The following is an 18,567-nucleotide window of genomic DNA, read 5'->3' as shown; positions in this document are numbered from 1 at the left end:
CTCTGCCTTGTAGAGGATACAGAGCTGAGAAATGGCTTCTGGTACAGACCAGATGAAACCTGCCATTTAAGGAAGAAATGCTCGTTTCAGGACCACCACGAGTCATCTATAAGGTATCACTGGAATTGAGCTTACAGTACAAGTTGTGAGAAGCAGTTAACAAAACTATGACCTTTAACTTAAGGGCACCTATTCAGCCAACAGCAGCTCAAACAAGGTACTGAGTAACCACCTCACCAAAAGTACATGAAAAGTAATGCTAACACACCTTTAGGAGTACTTGATTTTTTTTTTAAAGCAAAACCAAAAAGCTTTTCAGACACAGTGGGAGTTCATCCATCTTACCTGAAGAAAGTTTTGGGAGTTGTTTCCAGGCCGCCAATGTCAATTTCTCAGCTTGCACAGAACTGCTAGCTTTAGAGCTAGCTCTACCAATCCAAGTATATTGCCTGCAGTATGTCATTTCATCAGTTCTTGTCAACATTGCTGTAACACACAACCCAATGTATGCATTTAAGTTAGACTTTCATGCCTATAAATGATATACTAGATACTGTAATAGCAAAAGCTGAAATCCAAGAGAGAACCAGAGCCAGTACAGTGCTTGACACTACATGTCAAGCATCTAATGGATAAGGAACAAGTCCTTATTCTTACCCAAACAGATAAGTAACCCTGTGAATACTCAGCCCTCACAGCATAAACATTAGCCTGAGTGAACAGCCTCATACCAGCACCTTCAACAGGATGTCTGACTGAAAAACAGCACAGAGACATGAAGTGCTTCTTCAGGCTGTGTTTGTGCTCATCACCAGGGTCAGCCCAGGCCATCAGTGAGCCTGGGAAGCCAGGGAGCCCACACAGAAGCTACCCGCAGTGCAAGGTACCGCCTTTCCCCCTAACCCAGACAAATCCTGGGAGCATTAACTAAATAGCTATACAGAAGTTAGTTACTTCTGACCCCTTCCTCTGCTGTCAGTCACCCCTCTGGGTTCCAATGTCATTGACAAATTGGGAAACGGGTTATCCCAAGCTATCCATCGTTGATCCTTCACCAGACCAATGTTGTAGGCACCATCTTCCCCTCCTCTGTGCACTTGGGGCTATCTGCATAGATTTAAGTCATGTTTTGGTCCTCTTATCTTCAAGCCCACAAGATGCAAAAGCACACAAGACAATATATTCTTTCCCTGGTTCTCTTTGAAACTGCTCAATTTGTTCTGCCCAGTTCCCAGGGGTTTTTTTATTTCACTATTTGAGTAGTTTCTAGCCTCAGGGTTTCTAGTGTCACTCCGTGCCCCTTCCTGATCAGCTCCATACCCCACACAGCTTGATGTGTCTTGTCCTTCAAGGCCTCTGTCACACCAGCCTCGTCTCCTACACTAGAGCATTAACAAGTACCATCTCACTCTACACAGTAGCAAAACACTTGACTACAGCCTAGATTAAGCTACACAACAGTAAACCCAAAGTTCATCAGCTTAAGCAACAAGACCTGGTCATTAAAAAGACTACAGTTTCTTGAGCTTGTTACAGAGGAACCAAAGCCACTCCACAGATCAAGACAAGTTAGCCATGTGATACATGTCAGTCCTGAAGCCTTGCAAACTCCTTACTAGGTCAGTGGCTACTTACTAGCCATGCCAATGGGCTTTCTTACCACTGAATCAAAACGAGGACTCTACAAAGCTGTTGGGCTCTAGAGCACTGAGATTCTCCCCGCTACCTCTGTCTTCTCACCTGGCAAACACTCTTTGCCACTGCCTGCACCTCCACCTCTTATCTGCTTTAAAAAAAAAGCAAGTTTCACCTGGATCCTCCTGGTTGTGCATAGCTCCCATATTTCAGCAAGTGGATGGCAAATACAGAACTGGTGTCTACGCTGACAGCGAGTGACACTGATAGAACAGCTGGCTCACACCAACAGAGACATCTTGGGGCTCTTAGCTTCTATTTGCAGTCCAAGAACCTTGAACAGGCACAATTTTCCTCTAAAATGAAACCAAAAGTGAAGTTTAAGAGGTAGTAAGAAATATTCCAAGTATGAAAGACTCTTGACCCTAAACAGTACTACTATAGAACATGAAGTGGAAGAGGACATGTAACAATACATTGCTTGTCCTCTGCAACGTGTAGGCCACAAGGGAGCTGCCGAACCTACGCAACATCCCAGGGCCTGACTGCATTCTCTGATCCCATCAGCAAGCTCCTTATTAAGGATGAGCTGCACTCATGCAAGGGCCAGCAAACAAAGTCCCAGAGATGAGGCTAAGCCCCAAATAAGGCTAAGGGCACACTGCAAAACTACCCAGGCCAGATCCATGCAAGCTGGGACACAGGCAGCACCAAAACACCACAGTAACTGTTGCACCGACCTGTGGCCAGACAGAACCCAGATATCCATGCATCACAGCATGCCTTCGGTCCAGCTGCACATTTCCAGTCATGGCCAAACATCCAAAAGCAAATCTCTAACCTACTACTGCCTTCTGCCACAAGCCATTGTAAACTATATCAAATTTGTGTTCCCACCAAGTCCATCCCAAACAGGAGGAACAGTTCTCCCACTCTACAAACACTGAGACCTCCTCACTTCAGCACCCATTTGAGGTAACATGAACTCAGTCCTGGACTGTGAAACAAGAGATGCACAACACACCTGAAAACCATCCCTGCCTCAAGGGTGTCCAGGCATGGAAGAAAGCCTTTCCCACTCTTGGCTTTTCCCCTCCCTGCCACTTAACTTGGCTTCCATTTTCAGAAGGGTTTCTCTCAAGCCGCATGTCATTTCTGTTCAGCACAGACATCCGGTGGTCAGGCTGGTGATGGCAACACTACTGTTGTTCAGCTGCCATCAGATGAGTGACCACTAGACTCCTCCTCACTGCCCACTCAAAAAACAGCTAGTGCTGTTTGCCAGCTCATCTCAGCAGAGATGCAAAGTCTTCGTCCCTCACAGTGGCAAGGAGCAGTGGAAAAACATTTAGGCAGTAATTGTGTTGCCTCATCTTTCTCGCCCTACCTCAACTCCTCAAGCCGCAGGGACTTGCTGGTCCTGGGACTTCAGTAAAGTAAGTGTTGTGTGGGTGGTACACCCAGACTGAGTTAGTCCTGTAAAGCTATATCAAACCCACGAGTTCACAGCCTAGGATTTACTGTGCATACACAACACCACATCCCCAAGGAACAAGAGCTTTGTAGATGTTCTCTATTGCAATTAATAGCCTCAGTCAATGCTGCACAGTAAAGCAAAGTGGGTTTTTTACTCCTCCCTGTAACAGAAGAAAACAAGCTGACAGCAAGCACTGTTTCCAGCTGACCTGGCGTTCAGCAGCAGCTGCAGTCTCTGAAAGAGATAACAGATAACACCTTACTCCGTTACTGTAAGCTACTGCAAGCCCTGTGGTACTAGGATCTAAATACTATGTTTAGGTCAGCAAAGAGGTCTCCAACCAGTACAATTAACTGAATTGATCGGTAGATCTGAAACGCATTTCCAAGTGCACAACAGCCTCACAGAAAATGCGCTTAGCACACCCAAGGCAAAGGTACTTCAAGCACAGGTTAGCCAAGCTACCTGGAAATGGTCTTCTGTCTGGTTTTGACTGCTGTCCCCCAACACCTGGTGCTTACCTTAACAGGTACCATTTCTGGCTAGGTCAGGAAAAACAGAAGGGGTATTAGACCTTACCCGGTCATTCAGTGAACAAAGAGACTTTCTGTGTCTGCCATCACCTCAAGTCGTGTCACTCAGATGGTTTCACGAGACATCTACTGAATGACACAGCTGCATGCAGATCATCACGCAAAGCTCCAACACACAGACATGATATTGGCATTAGGCTTTCTACTTAAGGACTTAATTGAGAGATTGCAGATAGCAGGAAAAATACTAAATTATACCACTTACCTTGGTAAGTGGTTTTCAAGTAGTACATTAACACTATTTCATTGCAATCTTGAGATCTTCAAAGAAAAAATACAAACCTACCAGCCAAGACGTCAATTTTATTACACTCCTGTCATATAACTACTCCCAAACAGGTTTTCTATACTAAACTTCAGTATTTGTGCATTACAGAAACACACTTCTACCCAAAGCAGTCATTTAGGAAGATGACACTTAGCACAGATATTGGTCTGCTAGTGTCTGATTTGTACTTTCAACACATGCCAAACCTTTTAAATCAGAGTGCAGTTACTTGGTGACACAACAGCTTTAGATCAGGAACACCAAGAGACCCTCCAGAAAATACTTACAACGGACTGTCCATTCCCATCCCTCTACCATCTTCAGCATCTTCTCCATTTTAGAATCTGAATTTCATCTCAAGGATTTTCATCAAAAACCCTGTTCCTTTGACTAGTGTTACCAGAAGCAAGTCACCAAGTTGATTTTTACCACTTGCAAATAGGTAAGACTTAGAAAAGACAGCTGCTTGAAGAGAGAAAGCAGCCTTAGGATCATCAGGTACCTTTATCTCTATGTGTTTCATGTTAGTTTCCACCCATAACAACAAGTCTAAAAATCTCGAAGACAGATAAGAGTCCTGCATGAGCATATACACAAGACCAAAGATGCTCCTTTGAACTAAGCAGAGCTTAACTCTGTTCCCAACACAATATGGAACAAGATCCACATGGCTAATTTAAGATAAGCTTGAGTGCATTTCTCATGTACTAAATTAAGAATTAGTTTTAGATAGCTTTGTGGTTAAACAGAAAGTATTATTTGGACAGGCCTAGGAAATTAACCTCTCTCCTTACCCTTAGAAGCATAACAGCACGTACCTCAATTGTACCTACACTGAGTCATGACACTCCCCATACCACAGGGAGCATCAGCTTCCCTGAAAATCCCATTCCCCATACCCTACAGCGCTCATAACCCAGCTACTCCGTGAAACACAACAGCTAAGGTCAAATTGTGAAATAAAGTGCACGTTCTTACAGGTGGCTCAGATCCACACCTATCACTGATGGCTATACACAAGACAAATCTTACCTGACAAAAAAAGAGGAGAAGTAGCCATTAACCTTTTGGGATTATTTTTCAGCTGCACTGCTTAGCAAATGGATGATGTACTCACACTCTCAACCGCAACCTGTTTGAAAAGCACCACACAAGACAAGTTTACTACAGACCAATTTCACAAATGTTTAAGTACTACACTGGGAAATTACACAGGAATCTCTGCCTCAGTACTCTGCATCTGTTCTAAAACACCTCTGAGTGGTTTAACTACAGCTTTTTCAATCCATCCATCTCCACTTCTGACAGCAGCACTAAGAACACATCAGCTCAACACACTGAATATTTAGGGTTAGAGTCAGACCAAGGCCTAGCATTTCTTGCAGAACAGGTTATTATCTTCCACAACTTCAAATAGAAGTTTTTTTAGGTATAACTTAGGTTTAACCCATTCAGACTCACCTGGCAAGACTTAATATTAACCCAAAAGTTGCAATGCATCATCTCTGTGTATTATCTCAATAAGTTGTTAGTCTTCATGTGAGAAAAACTGTCATGGCTGACAACTGACTCTAATTACTGTTACCTGAATTACTCAGGTATTAAATACACATTCAAACCCAGACATGTGGTCTTAAGTTAGCCAAGACAGATCTAGTCAAGAATGAAAAGCTCTGATATAAGCCCTATAGAAGACATAGATGTAACCAGTAATTCTAGCCCAACGCTCTTATGCATCGGTCATTTAAATCAACCAGGGAGTTCCACCATCAACCTCAGAAAGCAAGGAACAAGCTCTGCGTAGCCTGCAATATATAGAGGCTTCAACATAGCTCTGGCAAGACAAAGCCAGCTGCAAACATTGCACCTCATACTTTTATTTTACAGCACATCATTGCTCTTCAGATGTGTCAACTGAAGAGATGTCCAGCCGAAAGTATTTGAGAAACATAAATGCATTTTATCCTCATTTCCAGCCAGCTGACTCAGACAAGGTTTAGGCAGCCATTTAAGCCAACAATTCATTAGAACTCCTGTGTCAACAGGCAGAACTAGTGGGTAAGGTGAGCCAGGTGAGGCTGGTCCAAGCACCCATTCCTGCCCTCAATTCTCCAGCACACTCCCAAGCTTTTCTGCCTCCTGTGATGCTATCCAGTGCATGAACCCACAGCAAGACTCAGTCTGCTACGCCCTGTCACTCAACACAAGGCTAGCAAGTGCCCTCTTAAAGCACTCCTTTAAGCCAAGAGGTTTTCACTCTATTTTGAGGCAAATGGGACAACAACAAAAAACAGTTGTTCCTGCCTCACAGCAACTGTTATTTAGGAAATTCCACAGACCTCAAAGAAAAAGCAACTTAGCAGGCACTTGAACTTAGCATCACAACAGGGCTACTCCTGGCTCAAAGACAAAATATCCAAAGCTGAAGAAAGCCACACCTCCATCCTACCTTGACACAGCCAATGCGCTTCCAATGAGTAAGTACACATCACAATGCAGCTACTGAATTCAAAATCATAACTACATGATTACAGTAGTTATGTAGTAGTTATGTAGAAAGCAGTACAGAAAGGCACCTACCCTAAGTAGATGCTCTTACCAATTGTAAGAGCATTTTTACATGCTAAGCACGTTTTTTCCTTGGCAATTAAAACGCAGATTTCATCTACAAGCTTTAAACACCCTGTGTCCACCTGGGAACACGCTTCCTGGGCCACGTACAACAGAAGAGAAGCCTCAGCATCTGAGAGCAGGACTATGAAGCACTACTCATAACCACAGTGCAACAGAGCAGCAGCAGAGACACAAGGCCAAAATGCCCTTTACTGCAACTTGTGGAGGCTGCTACCAGTTGTAAAGGACACAGAGCTCAAATCACTGCCCCTCTCACAGAGCATCTGCAAAGCACAACGCAGCATTGAGCCAACTAAGCTGGTCACACAAACAATACTGCCATATGATTAACTCCAACCAGAGTTAGCAAGCCTCACTGACCAAGTTAACCTGAGCATCCTACTTACTCCCTAAAACGCACGCCAGCATTACATTTCATAGGTACTGCACAGCCTGCACGAAGCACTTAAAAACCCTATCCAACTAGCACAAGATGATAGTGTAAAAAAGTGTTTTGGAAACACTCTGCCATCAGAGCAGTTAGAGAGTATGTTCACCTATAAGAAGAGAGGAAATTTAATTCATAGAATGGTTTGGGTTGCAAAGGACATCGAAGATCATCTAGCTTCAATCCCCCTGCTGCGGGCAAGGAGACCCTCCACTAGCCCAGGTTGCCCAAAGCCCCATCCAACCTGGCCTTGACCACGGCCAGGGAGCCAGGGGCAGCCACAACCTCTCTGGGCAACCTGTGCCAGGGCCTCACCACTCTCACAGGGAAGAGCTTCTTTCAAACATCTAATGTAGATCTCCCCTCCTTTAGCTTAAACCCATTCCCCCTTGTCCTGTCACTACACTCCCTGATAAACAGTCCCTCTCCATGTTTCCTGTAGGCCCCTTCATGTTTTAGAAGGCCACAACTGGGTCTCCCCAGAGCCTTGTCTTCACCAGGCTGAACAATCACAACCCTCTCAGCCTGTCCTTACAGGACAGGTGCTCCATCCCTCTGCCTGACTTCGTGGCCCTCCTCTGGACTTTCTCCAACAGCTCCATGTCTCCCCTGTACTGGGGCCCCCACAGCTGGACACAGTACTCCAGGCGGGGTAGAGGGGCAGGATCACCTCCCTCGACCTGCTGGTCACGCTGCTTTTGATGCGGGCCAGGATACATTTGGCTTTCTGGGCTACAGAAACTTATATAAAAACAGACTTATGTAGATATAAAACTTAGTTATAGATAATTTTTTCAAATGTGTATTTTTAACATGTTTTCTAACACAGTTTAAACCAGCTTTAACACAAGGGACAAAGTCTATTCCCTGTTGTATTACCAAACCAAAGGAGTAGCTTGGATATTATGATCCTTATCAACAGTAAGGCAACCCTAATCTACAAAATTGTTACTATAAATGAATAAACACAACAGAATTAAAACAAAATAAGCTCTCTGCCTCCCCCTACCTGCCAAACCCCAGCTACTAACTGTGAGTAAGAGTGCTGCTCCTAGAAAAAGCTGAAAACTCTGCATGTGTATAGTCTACTCTACAAGCTTACTAAAAAACTACTCCACCCCAACAACGCCTACAGTGAGTACATGGCCTTGCCAATAAGAAGCTAAAGGCCCACCCAAGACAGAGCCTTAACAGGCCCACTACAAGCAAGGCCTAAGGGGGAGTGAAAATACAAAACCCAGGAGTGAAAAACCCTAACGGAACCCTGCAAACCTGAAGTTAGTGAAAATGAGAACACTCTTTACCTCATAAGATTTCCCAAGAAGGACATTTAAGATTAAAGCTAGGATTAAAAGATAAATAACTGACAGGAAAGAAAGGCAAAGAGCAAACACTCCTACCACAACTCCAAGGGGGATGGTGCAGTACCCAATATGGGACATGTTATACACTTGAACAACGATCCAACAACCACAAATAAAAAAATTTGAAAAGAAATAAAAAAAAAAATCCAAAAAAAAGAAAAACAAAAGACCCCAAAACCCCCACACTACCAACCAGCCCACAGCGACCGTTATGTACTCCCACCTGGCTCACGATTGGCGGTTCCCGTGTGACGATCGCAGCGCTGATTGGACAGCGGGAGCTAGGCCCCGCCTCCAGCCCCGCCCCACCGCAGGTGCGCGGCGACTCGCCCGAGGCGACAAGAAGCCCCCGGAGGGGCGGGGGGGCGCTGCAGTACCCAGCGCCGCCGCCAGGGGGCGACAAGGCGGGGGCACCGGGCGTGGCCCGGCGGGGCGGAGCGGAGCGGCGCAACGGGACCGGGTACGGGCGGGGGGGGCTGCGGGGGGGCTGCGGGGGTCCCGCTTACGGCTGGGGGGGCCCTGACTGAGGGGGAGGGCTTGTGCCGCGCCCCGGGCACGCAGGGCTCGTCTACGGGCGACCTGGGGGCCCCGCCGTGCTCCCGGTGGAGCCCGGGCCTGGCCACGGTGAAAGGGGGACTAGGCCCGGTCAGGGCCGGGGGGGTGGTTGGGGCTGGCCACGGCTTGAGGGGGATGTCTGGGCCCTGGCGGGCTGTGAGGGGGTGCCCGGGGTCGGGGGTGGTTGTGCCCCCCCCGGGTTGGGGCGCGGGGGGTGTCGGGGCCCGGCCGGGCTGTGGGGGCGGCAGGAGGGGCCGGCTCTGTCCCGGAGCAGCCCCGTGGGGCTCAGCCGGGGTGCGGGGTCCCCCTGCACGGCTGCCGCCTCGGGGGAGGGTGCGCCGGGAGCGACCGGGGTGCGAGGCCGGGGGGGGCTGGGGGGGACCGTCCCCTGCCAACGCCCCCGCGGGGGCTCAGGGGGGCTTGTGCCCCGCTTCTCGTCCCGGCAGCTGCTGCTGCTGCTGCTGCTCTGGGTACCGGGGAGCCTCCCGGGCTGCAGGGTGCCTGGCCCTGCTCCTGGTGCCGGCTGTGCCTGCTGGGGTGACCCAGGAGTTCCCCCTGCTGATGCTCTGCTCCTCCGGGCCTCGTGTTTTACAGGTTGGACAGCCGGGGCGCTCCCGTGGGCGAGGCGTGACGCGTGTGCGGGCACCGCTCGCCCTTCGCCCTTCCCACGAGTACCGTGTGCTGAGAATGCGCACCCGCCGTGCGATCGGTCTCTTGGCAAGACCGGCAGAGGCCCCCGCGGCAGGCGGTGGGTAGCGCCAGGCCGTCAGGCGTGAACCACCAGCCCGGGTTGGGGTTTGGCGTTCACCGACAAGGAGTCGGGCTCCGTTAGCAAAGGGCGGTGCCCGTGCCGGGTCGGGCGTGCGGGATGCGAACGGCCGGTGCCCGGTTTAGGCCGTAGGTGCCCCCCGTCCCCGGCGGGGCTGGGCGTGGGGGGTCTGCCCGGCGCTCGCTCCCATCCGCCACCTGCCCGCTGCTGCGGATCCGGAGGACGGGAGCGCTCTGAGGGGAGGGCCTGCTTGGTGCGTACGGCCCGGGGCAGGAGGCCTCACCCCGCGGAAGGCCCGGGGACGGCGGCGGTGCCACCGGGACGGGCAGGCACCCGCGGGGGAGCGCCGGGAGCACGCGCGCTCCGCGCTTTTCGGGGACGGGCTGTGAGGCGGGAGGGGCGGGCAGAGCCCGGGCAGGCACGGCCCAGCTCCCGGCGCTGGAAGGACTCGTGGGAGCGGGGCCCGGGGCCCGAGGCAGCCCCGGGGCAGCGGCCGCGCCGGCACCGCCCGGCCCGAGGGGACCCCGCGGCGGGGGCTGCTCCTGGGGGCGCGGCTCGCCCGCTAGGCGGCGCCACGGCCGGCGGGCACTGCTCCCGCCCCGCCCCGCCCCGCCTCGCCATTGGCTGTTGCGCGGAGACGCCGGCACCGCCGATTGGTCGGCGCGGGTGGGGCCGCCCCCGCCGGGGCAGGTGCGCGCCGACCCCCGAGGCTTGAACAGGCCCCGGGGCGCGGTACCGCTCGCCGCCGCCAGGGGGCGCCTCCGTCTGCCGCGGGAGCTGCGCGTGACCCGGGGCGGGGGCTGCAGGTACCGGGGGGGCTGAGGGGGGGGGGGGGGCCTGAGGGGGGTCCCTGAGGGGTTGTGGGGGTCCCTGAGGGCCGGGGGGGTGTCTCTGAGTGGGCCTGGGGGGTCCCTGAGTGCTGCGTGAGGGTCCCTGAGTGCCGGGGGGGTCCCTGAGTGGGGCTGGGGGGTCCCTGAGGGCCGGGGGGGTCCCTGAGTGGGGTTGGGGGGTCTCTGAGTGCTGTGTGAGGGTCCCTGAGGGCCGGGGGGGTCCCTGAGGGGTGGGGTGGGGGTCTCTGAGTGGGGCCGGGGGGGTTCCTGAGGGCCGGGGGGGTCCCTGAGGGCCGGGGGGGTCCCGAGGGCCTGGGGGGTCCCTGAGGGGTGTGTGAGGGTCCCGAGTGTGGTGTAGGGGGAGTCCCGCCGAGCCTGAGCGGTCCCTGAGGGCTCTGGGGGGTCCCTGACCGGCGAGGGGTTCCCGGAGTGTCGAGGGGGCTGCCGGCGGGCGGGGGGGGGTGTCCCTGCCGTGCCCGGGCCCTCGGGGCCCGTCTCCGGGTGACCTGCGGGCCCCGCCGTCCCCTGGCGAACCCCAGGCCGGGGGGGTGGTGGGGCCCGGCCGCGGCTCGGGGAGGGGGTGTCCGGGCCGGGCGGGCTGTGAGGGGGTGCCCGGGGTCGGGGGTGGTTGTGCCCCCCCCGGGTTGGGGCGCGGGGGGTGTCGGGGCCCGGCCGGGCTGTGGGGGCGGCAGGAGGGGCCGGCTCTGTCCCGGAGCAGCCCCGTGGGGCTCAGCCGGGGTGCGGGGTCCCCCTGCACGGCTGCCGCCTCGGGGGAGGGTGCGCCGGGAGCGACCGGGGTGCGAGGCCGGGGGGGGCTGGGGGGGGACCGTCCCCTGCCAACGCCCCCGCGGGGGCTCAGGGGGGCTTGTGCCCCGCTTCTCGTCCCGGCAGCTGCTGCTGCTGCTGCTCTGGGTACCGGGGAGCCTCCCGGGCTGCAGGGTGCCTGGCCCTGCTCCTGGTGCCGGCTGTGCCTGCTGGGGTGACCCAGGAGTTCCCCCTGCTGATGCTCTGCTCCTCCGGGCCTCGTGTTTTACAGGTTGGACAGCCGGGGCGCTCCCGTGGGCGAGGCGTGACGCGTGTGCGGGCATCGCTCGCCCTTCGCCCGTCCTGCGTCGGCACGAGAGACGCTACGCCTGCCCGTCGGCACCGGTCTGTGTTCTGCTGGGCTTCCCGAGGCGCACAGGGGGACGTGACATCTGTCCCGAGACGGTACTGCAGTTTTGGGGGTCGGTAGCGACTCGTCCGTGGGGCGGGCGGCAGCTCCTGCCGCCCTTTGGGGCACAGGGTCCTCCGTGCTGCGTATCAGCAAGACAAACCCGTTTGCTGCACCTCTGCTTTTCAGGCTGCGACCTGGTTTTGATGCACCAACCTTCACCCACACCCCCGGCTCTCGGGGCAGGGTTTCAGGCACCTCTGCTGCTTTTGTTGTTCCCAAAGCTGCTTTGCTCGTCCCCACAGGGACCAAAGCGGCCGGGACACGGGCGTCCCCCCCGTGCGGGCTGAGGGGACGGGAGGTTTGGGCCACGACGGCGGGTGGGTGCAGGCTCTGCAGCAATGCTGGGAGCCGTGTCTGAGGTCTCCTTTGGTGGAGGTAATGCACTTGTGGTGCAGTTTTACGGTCCCCGTGTAACGCGAGTGCTGCTGGATTTGCCGAGATCTCCGAGTGGGACGTTTTCTGACCGCTCTGGGCTGCGCCCGTTTCCAGCCCCGGGCGGGCCAGGGTGCTTTGGGCTGCGCAGGCGGGACGTTCCCTGGACACCGGGGCACGGTCTCGGCATCCGACCCCCGGACTGGAGGCCGACGGACGGTCGGGATTCCCTGGGGTGCCCCAGCGAGGGGAAGCAGAGACGCTGGTCACCGCCCTGATCAGGGTGAGTAACAGGAGGCAGGAGGAGAGCCCCCCCGAGCTGGAGGCACCGGGATGGGCTCCACCTGTCTTCTCTTGCCTGGGCTGGAGCACAGTGTCTTCTGGTTCTCAGCTCCGGGAGTCGGCAGGTACTTTGGAGAAGGGTTTGTGTTCTTCCTTCAAACACCCAAGAGCTGCAGCTGTGGGGGGGGCGGTTCGGGGGGGTCAGGTGCCCTGGGCTGCTGGGGGCAGCGGGGCTGGGCCCAGAACTGCTGCAGCGGTTCCTCAGGTCACCCCGACAGGAACAGCCTTCCTGGGGGGTTTCTGAGGAGACCAAGGGTCTCATCAAATGCATTTTGGTTTCCTTCTGCTTAAGGCAGTTTATTAGCTGGTATGTTTAAGCTGCTCTTTACCAGTGCCCTGCATGTGCTTGCTAGCCATGGGTTATGGTTGAGGTGGAAAGTTAAAACTCAAGAGTCAAGGTTAAAGTTTTGATTTTACACAGCAGTTGTTTGTATTTGTGCCTTGATTTTGACCACGCTTTTCTTTCCCCCTCCCAGAGAACAGAGTGGTTTATTGTCCTCCATCCCTCTCCAAGCCCTTCACGTCCACATCCCTGACCCTGCAGTCTCCCAGCCGCTGCGTTTTTGCCGCGAGCCCACGAGTGACCGTGGGCAGACGTGGTGCTGGCTGCTGAGCGAGATGTTTCCAGCTGCGGGAGCTGCCGTCCCTGCGCTGCCTGTGCTCTGGCTGCTCCCCGGGGCTCTGCTGCGTGCCGGGCACGAGGGCTGCTCGAGCACGGGACTGCTGGCGTCTGGGCAGCCGCGTCTCGGGGGAACCGGCTGACGCCGCGGCTGCTCCGCCGCGGGTGAGTGGGGACTTGGGTGGCGGCTGCGGCGTCTTTTCTTGGGGCGCGGGAGAGAGGAGCGGAGCTCCTGGGGGCTGGGGCTACCGCGGATCCCTGGGCCAAAGCCCCCCCCCGGGGCTGACGTTCGCTGCAGGACTCGCTCCGAGAGGCCTCGGGGGAGCCCCGGGGGCGGCTCCGGGCAGCGGCGTGAGCTGCGTGTGCCCCCTGCCCGGGGTGTGCTAAGGAAAGGCCCTTCCCTAAGGATGACATCGGGGGTGTTTATCGCATGAAAGGTATTAACTTTGGTCATCTGTACTAGCTCCCACCCTGCACCGGAGAGCGAGGAGGTGCTGCGGTTGTACTGCAGATGTGGGCAGTGTGCGTGCTGCAGCAAAACAACCCACGGGACGGCCCGGCCCTGGACATAAGGACTTTGCTTCCTGGAAACACAGAGCCGTCCCTGAAGGACAAAGGAGCCCCCGGGCATCCGAGGTAACGCCGCCACCCCAGCCCCTCTGACGCGGCTTTGAAACCCTCGTGGCGTGGCTGGTGTCGCAGAGAAGTGACTCTGGCACGATGGACTCCAGGGGCGTCTGGATCAACGGACGAGCGGCAAGAACGCTGCCGAAACAGCGCTGCTCGGCCGAGCGTTTCTGTGCTCGGTGATGGGCAGTGTGGGTGCCAGCGATTAGTCCAACGTGTTGGACCTGAGCGTTTGGAGGGTGCAAGGACCCCGGGTGAGCCCAGGTTTGGGGTGCCCCGCTTTGGCTGGGACGCCTCACGCGTGTAAATATAGATCAACTCCTGCAGTTCTGTCGGGGGCGTCCCAGCCCCTCTCCTGGGCCGGCTGTGAGTTCGTTGCCAGGTGCTGAGCTCCCCTTCCTGGCTGGGACCCTCCTGGGCGCTCGGTTCCTGCTCCGCTCCTCGGCGCTGGGGCAGGCACGCAGGGCGGCCGCGGGCGAGGGGTTTGTTCCCCTGGTGCGGGACCCCCTGTGGGAGCCCGGCTGGGGTGTGGTGACTTCACAGGTGGGTTTTGGCACCGATCCCTTGTTGGGGGGCAGCGACTGCAGCTCGGCCTGTGGGGCTGGGGATCTCTGGCAGCTCCCGATTTCCACCGCGGGATGGATCCCGGGTGATGCCGCTGGCGGCTCCTGGGCCTGGCTGCCAGCCGTGTGCCCTGGGGGAGAAGGGGACCGGGGGAGCTGGGGTGACCCCTCCTGGTGCGGGCACCGGCTGGTTTCTTCTCCACAGCTCTTTTCCAGAGCAGCTGCCGGCAGGACAAACCCCTCCGGGCTGGTGCAAGCTTGGACCAGGGGGAGCTGGTTTGCACTGGGGTTCAGCCCTTCAGCCCTGCCCAGTGTCATCCTCGCAGGCAGATGCCCAAGCACCGGACCTGGCAGCGCTGGGGTGCTCCCATGCTGGGGCCTTGGGGTGCCTCTGAGCTTGCTTTGAAGCCAGGGTTTCACCCAAAAATTTCTTGTTCAGCTCCAGATGCGCTGCGGTGGGAGCAGAAGCCGCTTCCGGGACCGCACCAGCTCCTGCAGCCCCGTTGGTGAAGCCGGCCTGGCCAGGGAGGAGCAGCGATGGCCGTCCCGGTGCTGCCGGTCCCTGGGAGGCGTTGGCGGCACCGGGGATGCCGTGTGGCTGTGCCGACGTGGGGGGAAGGCTCATCCCTGTGCCCGGGTGAGGAGCACGGCCCCGAGGCAGCGAGCGCCCAGGGACACCGGCGGGGAGGACGTGCCCGGTGAGGTGAGAGCCCCGAGGCGGCGGCCGAGGGGAGCTGGGTGGTGGGAGCGGGGCGCTCAGCTCCCGGCGCTGGCTGTGCCGGCGGGGATCTCTGGGTGCCACAGGAAGCACCGGGGTCACCAGGGTGGGTGGGGGCCAAGCCCCCCAGGCCGTGGGAGCGGGGTGCCGGCTCGTGGGGAGGTGCTGGGGGCTGCTGTGCCCCGGGGGGGTAGGGCAGTCGGGAGCTCTGGGGAGCGGTTTTGTGCTGGGGGCACTTGGGCTTTGCCCTCGTCCTGCTGGGGGGGTGGCCGAACCCCGGCACAGCTCCCCAGAGAGTTCTTGGGGGGCAAGGGAGGTCCCGGCATTGGTGGGGCCGTGCTGGTGTGGGTGCTGGTGTGTGTCCCTCGGGGCTGGCAGGAGCTCAGCACCGCAGGGCCAGGGCCTGCGCCTGCCCGGGCGGTGTCCCCCGTGGCCGGAGGCCATTTGTGGGTGCAGGCTGGGCCCTGGGGTCCCCGCGGCTCCCGTCCCCGCAGCCTGTCCTGAGCTGGGGCCGGGCAGGTCTGGGCCGTGTATTTTGGGGGGCTGTGGCTGCGAGGGGCATTTGGGGAGGTGGAGTTGGCGCTGTCGGGGTGCGGTGCGGCCCTGTCCCCAGCCTGGCACTGCTGGAGTCGGTCTGTGCTGCTGCTGCTGCACAGGGTGAGTGGGTTTTCAGTCAGATCCTGGCTCTCGCCCGCTTTCGTGGGGAGAAACTGTCCCCCCCTCCCCTCCCAGGCGCGCGGTGCTGGGTCGCTGCTGCCGAGGGGCCGAGCAGAGCTGCCCGTGCCCGAGAGGCAGCCGGGTTTGCAGGGCAGCAGCTCGGGGGCTCTTTGGGCCGGGCCGTGCGGTGCCGCCGGCAGCTCTGACTGTGCCGTGTCTGTCTGCGCAGGGGTGGACGGACGGACAGAGGAGCCCCAGCCACGCCGGGAGCCGCGTGGGGTGCGGAGCCCCGGGAAGAAGCCGGGCTGCCTGCGCCGAGGCCGACGCTGCCGCCTGCCCTGCACGTGGCCCGTCCTGGCTGGGGACAGCCCTGCCTGCGCCCGCCCGGAGATGTTGAGGGACTGTGCGGCTCCAGCTTCAGGTCAGTTGTCTGGGGCCCCGTTTCTTTTTTGTTTGGTTGGTTTGTTGGTTTGGGCTCCCATTTTTTTCAGGCCCGGCTCCTGGACGGCCCCAGCTCATTTGCAGCTTCAGGTTGGTTGTTTCTGTTCCAGTTCGTTGATGGCTCCAGCTCATCGTTTCTGCACCCATTTGTTCCAGGTCCAGCTCCTGGACGGCTCCAGTTCAGTTTTGGCCCCAGCTCATTTGTGGTTCCCGTCTCAGGACCAGCTCATTTATGGCTCCAGCTCGTTTTGCAGCCTCAGCTCATAGTTTCTGCACTCTGTTTGTTTCAGGTCCAGCTCCTGGACGGCTCCAGTTCAGTTTATGGCCCCAGCTCATTTGCAGCTCCAGCCCATGGATGGCTCTGGCTGGTTTCAGCTCCAGCTGGTTGTGGTTCCAGCTTCTTTGCAGCTTCAGGTAGGTTGTTTCTGCCCTTGTTTTGTTTCTGTTACAGCTTATTTGCAGCTTCAGCTCATTGTTTCTGCACCTATTTGTTTCAGGTCCAGCTCATGGACAGCTCCAGTTCAGTTTTGGCCCCAGCTCGTTTGAGATTCCTGTCTCAGGACCAGCTCATTGATGGCTCCAGCTCATTTGCAGCTCCAGCCCATGGATGGCTCTTCATCATTTCAGCTCCAGTTGGTTGTGGTTCCAGCTCATTTGCAGCTCCAGGTAGGCTGTTTCTGCCCCTGTTTTGTTTCTATTCCAGCTCATTTATGGCTCCGGCTCGATTGCAGCTTCAGGTCATCATTTGTGCACCCATTTGTTTCAGGTCCGGCTCCTGGACGGCTCCAGTGCAGTTTTGGCCCCAGCTCGTTTGCAGCTCCAGCCCATGGATGACTCTTGATCATTTCAGCTCCAGTTGGTTGTGGTTCCAGGTTGTTTGCAGCTTCAGGTAGGGTTGGTTTTTTTTCCCCCCATTTTTCTTTCTCTTCCAGGTTGTTTATGGCTCCAGCTCTTGTGCAGCTTCACCCAATTGTTTCTGCCCCTGTTTGTTTTTGTTCCAGCTCATTGTTTCTGCCCCTGTTTTTTTCAGGTCCAGCTCCTGGACGGCTCTGAACAGCTTCAGCTCCTGTTTGTGGACGCCTCCAGCTGCTTCTGGCTCCACCTCATTTGTAGCTTCACCTTCATTGTTTCTGCGCCTGCCCAGCTCTGCCCACCCGGACTGCACAGCCACAGGTCAGTTGTTTGGGTGGTTGGTTTAGTGTTGGTTCGGGCTCCTGTTGGTTTCCTGGACAGCTCTGGGTCAGTTTTGGCTCGAGCTCGTTTGTACCTTCAGGTTGGTTGTTTCTGCCCCAGTTTGTTTCAGGTCCAGTTTGTGGATGGCTCCCGTTCAGTTTTGGCTGCAGCTCTTGGACACCTCTAGCTCATTTGCAGCAGCTTCACCTTGATTGTTTCTGGTCCAGCTCGTTTGCAGCTCCAGCTCATTGTTTCTGTCCTTGTTTTTTTCAGGTCCAGCTCCTGGACAGCTCCAGTGCAGTTTTGGCCCCAGCTCATTTGGGGTTCCCATCTCAGGACCAGCTCATTTATGGCTCCAGCTTGTTTGCAGTTCCAGCCCATGGATGACTCTTGATCATTTCAGCTCCAGTTGGTTGTGGTTCCAGCTCGTTTGCAGCTTCAGGTAGGGTTGGGGTTTTTTTTCCCCCATTTTTCTTTCTCTTCCAGGTTGTTTATGGCTCCAGCTCTTGCGCAGCTTCACCCAATTGTTTCTGCCCCTGTTTGTTTTTGTTCCAGCTCATTGTTTCTGCCCCAGCTCATTGTTTCTGCCTCTGTTTCTTTCAGGTCCAGCTCCAGTTCAGTTTCGGTTCCAGCTCGTCTCCTCTCCAGGGCAGTTGGTCTCCAGCTCCGTTTGGTGCCTCAGCTCCTCTCCAGCTGATTCCCAGTTCCAGGGTGCCTGTGCCTCCAGCTCCTGCCCAGTACAGCTCGGGCTTGTTCCAGCGCTCCTGGCTGGTGGCCAGGCCGTAAATCAATCACTGTCACCTCTCGGATATGAATATGACCTGTCATCGCTGTACGCGCGTTGAGGGCGGGGGGATCGTGGTGTTTATGATGTGTGTACCTCGAATAAAGAGTTGGACGAAAGCGGAGAGTGTGCAAAGTGCCTTTTCGCCCAGAGACTATCTCAGACGTTTCATTCGGCCTGGTGCATGCCAGCCTCCCTGGCTTTGGGGACCAACGCGAGCGGACCCCCACCTCCGGCGGGGGCCCACGCACCCTGCCCACCCCCTCCCAGCCCCAGAGCCCGGCGCCCTCCCGCCTCCCCCCACCCGCGGCCACGGCCCCCCCAGCCCCCCTCCGGCCCCCGGCCCCGAGCCCAGAACCGGCCGACGGGGGCTCCGTTCCTGGGCCCGAAGGCGCGGGACTCGCTCTCTGCCCCGGCCCCACGGCCGCGGGGCCCGGGCTCGGCTCTCGGCGCTGCCAAACGGAACGGCCGAGCCCCGGCCCCGGGAGCTGGGCTCCGGGCCC

The 18,567-nt window shown here is 56.7% G+C and overlaps 2 long non-coding RNA genes across 3 annotated transcripts; both read left to right on the top strand.

Moving 5' to 3' along the window:
• The first annotated feature begins 10,425 nt into the window (after positions 1-10,425).
• LOC142601614 (uncharacterized) lies at positions 10,426-18,120 on the top strand. 2 transcript variants are annotated; one of them, XR_012835122.1, is made up of 6 exons: positions 10,426-10,528; positions 12,258-12,423; positions 12,959-13,266; positions 13,565-13,982; positions 14,731-14,994; positions 17,884-18,120. It is a non-coding gene; the product is annotated as an uncharacterized LOC142601614 (long non-coding RNA). The 2 variants fall into 2 exon arrangements; XR_012835121.1 differs by lacking the exon at positions 10,426-10,528 and having other exon boundaries at positions 12,106-12,423.
• On the top strand, positions 15,734-16,842 carry LOC142601615 (uncharacterized). Its single transcript, XR_012835123.1, has 3 exons — positions 15,734-16,087; positions 16,398-16,521; positions 16,605-16,842. It is a non-coding gene; the product is annotated as an uncharacterized LOC142601615 (long non-coding RNA).
• Positions 18,121-18,567: the final 447 nt, after the last annotated feature.

This window comes from Balearica regulorum, chromosome 4, assembly GCF_011004875.1.
Source record: "Balearica regulorum gibbericeps isolate bBalReg1 chromosome 4, bBalReg1.pri, whole genome shotgun sequence".
Taxonomy (NCBI): domain Eukaryota; kingdom Metazoa; phylum Chordata; class Aves; order Gruiformes; family Gruidae; genus Balearica; species Balearica regulorum.
The sequence above is the reverse complement of the archived record's forward strand: the minus strand, read 5'-3'. Positions and strand labels throughout refer to the sequence as shown.